This window comes from Canis lupus, chromosome 4, assembly GCF_003254725.2.
Source record: "Canis lupus dingo isolate Sandy chromosome 4, ASM325472v2, whole genome shotgun sequence".
Taxonomy (NCBI): Eukaryota; Metazoa; Chordata; class Mammalia; order Carnivora; family Canidae; genus Canis; species Canis lupus.
Genome location: NC_064246.1, coordinates 57,721,796 through 57,727,370, shown reverse-complemented (window position 1 = coordinate 57,727,370; position 5,575 = coordinate 57,721,796). Strand labels below are relative to the sequence as shown.

The 5,575-nt window shown below is 39.9% G+C and overlaps 1 pseudogene; it reads right to left on the bottom strand.

The window, feature by feature from the left end:
- Positions 1 to 1,910: 1,910 nt before the first annotated feature.
- On the bottom strand, positions 1,911 to 2,703 carry LOC112651667 (40S ribosomal protein S4, X isoform-like; annotated as a pseudogene).
- Positions 2,704 to 5,575: the final 2,872 nt, after the last annotated feature.

The following is a 5,575-nucleotide window of genomic DNA, read 5'->3' as shown; positions in this document are numbered from 1 at the left end:
TCAGGTTGTACTACAAAGCTGTGGTCATCAAGACAGTGTGGTACTGGCACAAAAACAGACACATAGATCAATGGAACAGAATAGAGAATCCAGAAGTGGACCCTCAACTTTATGGTCAACTAATATTTGATAAAGGAGGAAAGACTATCCATTGGAAGAAAGAGTCTCTTCAATAAATGGTGCTGGGAAAATTGGACATCCACATGCAGGAGAATGAAACTAGACCACTCTCTTGCACCATACACAAAGATAAACTCAAAATGGATGAAAGATCTCAATGTGAGACAAGATTCCATCAAAATCCTAGAGGAGAACACAGGCAACACCCCTTTTGAACTCGGCCACAGTAACTTCTTGCAAGATACATCCACGAAGGCAAGAGAAACAAGAGCAAAAATGAATTATTGGGACTTCATCAAGATAAGAAGCTTTTGCACAGCAAAGGATACAGTCAACAAAACTAAAAGACAACCTACAGAATGGGAGAAGATATTTGCAAATGACCTATCAGATAAAGGGCTAGTTTCCAAGATCCACTGGTTCATTTCATGTATGGTGTAGGTACTCCGCTTACTACCAATTTACTTGTAGAGGTTAAATCACCTGCCTGGAGTCACCCCAGGAGTAAAAGTACAGTTGAGACTTGAACTGGGCTGGTCTTACTCTCAAACTCTTGCTCCTCCCCCAGCTCTTCTGATGCTTCTTCCTGCCTTAGCACTCCATGAGTTCTATGGGCAGAGAGCTATTTTGGATCCCCCGTTTTAGGAAACTATCATCTGCTTATTCCCTGTAAGTACATGTACCTTGAAATTTATTGAAATCCTCAAGATTTAAGTGTAGGAAGAAGGCATTAGCTAACACTTGGTTAGAATTTCTTCCAGGCTCTTTCACACCTCTATGGGTTTTTTTTTATCACAGTTGAAAGTACGTGTGTATAATCTTGTATGCTTTCTACCCCCTAATTTAGGGACATTAGTATTTCCAAAAGTTACTAGAATTCATCAGGATCATCATTTTTAATTTCTTTTGCAAAGTACTCAATCACATGGAGGCATCCTCATTTACCTAGTCAACCCCTTGTTGTTGTACATTGAAATTATTTTCAATTTGTCACTATTCTAAATGATAGTATGACAATCTTGGGCATCTTTAAAAATTTCTATATTATTTCTTTAGGATTGACATTTATATTATAACTTTTTTCTGGTTATAAATATAATGCAAAGATATTTTAGAAGGTTTTAAAAGCTAGGGAAATTTATTTCTTTATTCTTTATTTTTAAAAAGATTTTATTTATTTGTGAGAGAGAGAGAGAGGGAGAGAGAGAGAGAACAGCAATGGGAAGAGGGGCAGAAGAAGAGGGAGAAGCAGAGTCTCTGCTGAATGGGAACATGATGCAGGGTTGGATCTAAGGACTCCTGGGATCGTGACCTGAGCTGAAGGCAGATGCTTAACTGACTGAGCCACCCAGGCACCCCAAAAAGCTAGGGAAATTTAAAGAGAGAAATAATAACAGTTATTCATATTAGCTCATAGTTATACAAGGCTTTTTAGGTACCAGGAACTATTATTTTAAGCACTTTACAGGAATTAGCTTTAATTCCCACATAACCATGTAAGATACTTACATACATATTTTTGATATTTCTTGATTATTTCTTAGAAAAAATATTGCTTAAAAGACATGAACATTTTTGAGATTCTTCAGACATGTTACCAAATTGCTATTTGGAGATGAAGCTGTTTATCCTCAAGCCAGCCGGGTCTGAGCATGCTCTTTCTTCTCTCTGTGTTTTCACCAGTATACTTTTTATCATTTAATTTAATTTAATTTAATTTTATTTTTTATCATGCTGTAGAATCTTTAATTAAGTATACAGACTTCCAATCATGTCACCTAGGGACCATTTTATCCACTGCTCTGTTTGGCTGCCAGTCTCGTTTTTTTTCCTCAGCAATGGTGAAGCGGATACCCTTTCCATGGGGAAGAGAAATCCATGGTATATTGCCTTTGCCAATAACAAAAATGTTGGAGAGTCGGGTGGCGAAGCTGTTGCCATTGGCATCTTTCACGTGAACTACATCAAAAGAACCTGGGTGGTTCTCTCGGTTGGTGATCACACCAATTCTTCCCAGGTTGGTACCTCCAGTCACCATACACAGATTACCAGTATCAAACTTGAAGAAATCTGTAATCTTTCCAGTCTCCAAATCAATCTGAATGGTGTCATTCATCTTGATGAGGGGATCAGGATAGCGGATGGTGCGAGCATCATGAGTCACCAGATGAGGGATTCCTTTTGTTCCCACAAAGATCTTTCTCACTTTGCCCAACTTATACTTGGCCTCCTCAGGTGTAATCCGATGAACAGCAAAGCGACCCTTGGTGTCCTAGATTAGACGGAAATTCTCCCCAGTCTTGTCAATGCTGATGACATCAATAAAACCAGCACGGTAGGTGATATCAGTTTGAACCTTGCCATCCATCTTAATAAAATGCTGCATACGGATCTTCTTCACTTCATCCCCTGTTAGGGCATACTTAAGTCTGTTCCTTAGGAAAATGATGAGAGGAAGACACTCTCTCAGCTTATGGGGGCCAGTAGATGGGTGAGGAGCAAACACACCAGTCAGTTTATCCAGCATCCAGTGCTTTGGAGCTGCTACATGCTTCAGATGCTTCCTGGGACTATGAGCCATGGCTGCGCTAGGCACGAAAAGAGACTTTTTATCATTTTAAAAAGTGTTTGAGTCCTGAGTGCTTTCTACTGCATCATTTCTACCTCCAAGGACCCTTGAAGCTGTCATAATTTCCAGCTGGCATAAGCTCAACAGTTACTGTGGTAGTTTGCACAGTAAAACGTTTGCACTCTGCTGGTGTGGAACCTAGAAGCTGAGATGAGGACAGGCCAGGGTCTGGGAAGCAGTGTGTGTGTGCACGTATCTCTGGTGTCGTGCTAGCCCAGGACTCAGAAATGTCTCTAGGGGGGTGAGAAACTCACATATCAGGTAGAGAAAGATAAAGATGATACCCAAAAGAGGTGCCTGGGTGGTTCAGTCAGTTAAGCTTCTGACTCTTGATTTCAGCTTGGGTCATGATCTTGGGGTCATGGGATAGAGCCCCATGTTGAGCTCAGTGGGGACTCTGCTGAAGATTCTCTCTCTCCCTCCCTCCTGCTCTCTATCTCTCTCTAATAAATACACTTTTAAAAAAGAAAAAGATGATAACCAAGAGAATTTCACAGTTGAGATTCAAAGGAGTTGCCTAGAAATTCAGCTTAGAAAATAAAAACTCCTAGTAAATTTGAACAACAAAGAAATTTTCCTCTCTAGACCCCTAGAACTTGGCAGACTGAAGATGGAGAGAATAGGGGTTTGAAAGAGTGATGATCTATTAGGTCAATGCCATGTCTAAAAGTCCTAATGTCCATAAAGAACCAGGCAGGATCCTGGAAACCTTGTAGATCTATAAGGTGTTTTTTTCTGCTTTGATCAAGGAGCATAGATCTTTCTTTTTATCCTCTCTTTTCTCCTTTATTCTTGTCTCTTTGCTTCCTCCCTCTCTCCTTCCCTTCTCCCAGCTCTATTAGATTTTTCATATTATAAAAGTAATGCATACTTATTTTTCTATGCCAAATAATTCAGAGGTACAGGAAAAAACACTTATAATCTCTATCTTTGTTTAATCCTACCCTCCTCAGATAATCAAGGTTAACAGTTTGGTATTTTCCACACTTTCAAAGAATGCCCCTATAGGTAGAGAAGGCTCTTCCCTTTTTTCTTTTATAAAATAAAGAAATAAACCCAAACTCTATATACTATTTGCTTTTCTGACTTAAAGATGATATCAGGGAAAATGCTCTGGGTTAGGATATATAAGTTTAATGCAAATAATAATAGCTTTATAATATTCCATTGTATGGATATACCATAAATTTATTTGGCCAATCCCCTATTGAAAGACAATCAAATACATTTTAGATTTGTTCTCTTCTTCCCTCCCTCCTACTTTCCTTTCTCCACTCCCTTTCCTGTTCCTATACTAACTGAACTGAAATAAATATTCTTCATAATTCCCTTCATGCAGCTGCTTGTATTTTTGTAGAACAGAGTTCCGCCAAAATGAGATTACTGGGACAGAGGAAATATAAATTTAATTTTTCAATAGCTTCTTTTGTGTCCCTTAATTGCTTGTATTTGTTGAGCACTTTCACCTACATTATTTGTACCTACATGACACCTTTGTGCAGTAGGCAAGGTGAAGGACAGAACCTCCAGTTTGCAGGTGAGCCTCAGTAGATTGAGTGACTCAGTCAAGGTCTGGCCAGCAAATGGCTGAGCCTGTTCTTACAGCTCTTGTGCTCTTGAGACTTGTGCTTGATCCATTAAGTGTTTGTCCTCTGCTTCTCCCAGGGCAGCCCAGTTTGTCTATCTCTCTGTCTGTCTCTCAATTGTCTATATATATCTATCATCTGTCATCTATCTCTCCATCTATTATCTATCTATCTATATCTATCTATCTATCTATCTATCTATCTATCTATCATCTAATCACCTCTCTGTCATCTACCTATCTACCTAGTTATTCTTGAAAATTCCTTAGAAGGAGAAAGTGAGGATCAATCACAAAAATGGCAACACTTAAAGAAGGTGATGATGATGATGAAGGTACTGGTGCATGAGGAAATATTTCCCAAATAAAATAGAGGTTATCTCAGAATTTAGTGTTAGATTTTTAAAGTAGTGTTTAAGTTTAAAGAATTTTCAGGGGCCCAGTTTCTGATAAGATGGTCCCTGCGTCTGGGCCTCTTAGCTTGAATATTCAGCAGAATTAGGAGGCCACAGGGGGTCTCAGGTCTCCTTCCATCTCCCGTTTGGGGACCCCTCTTCCCTTCGGTACATCACTAGGATCTAGTTTGTCACATTTGGGAGGCTCTTGATGCAGGCCTGATCCCATCTAAAGGGCTGTAGCCTCCTGGAGATGCTCAGTTTCTGAGCAAAAAGTAATAAGGGGCCGTCAATAGAAATAAGCCCGGATCCAACTCTGAGAAGTGAGTGTGGAAAGTGAGTGTGCCTCCAACGTCTCTGCTGTTCCTTCCCTCCTAGATGTGGCCCAGCTCCCTTCCCCACTTTCACACACCATGTGTGCCTTCTGACCCCATCCCTTTCAGGCTGTCAAAATTAGCCCTCAGAAGAGTATCTTTTCTTAGTCTTTATATATGAATACGATTGCCAGTGGTCCTCTCTCTCTGATGGATTTGAAGACATATCTCTTTGGGAAAATGTTCATTGTTGAAGGAAGAACTAACAAAAAGGTGAGGGAGGGATTTGAAGAGCAGGAGGCCTTTTTGTTGTTCCTGAAATAATTACTAAGATGGCTGGTGTTTACGGGGTGCTCCCTTTGTGCCAGGCATGAAATCCTCACATCCCTATGAGGTAGATAATATCCCTGTTTTGCCAGTAAGACAATCGAGCCACACCACAGTTATGTGGCCATCTGGAAGTCATATACAATGTTTTAAACCAATCTTGGTAAGTAATTAGTGGTATGTTAATTGTAAGATGCACTGTTAT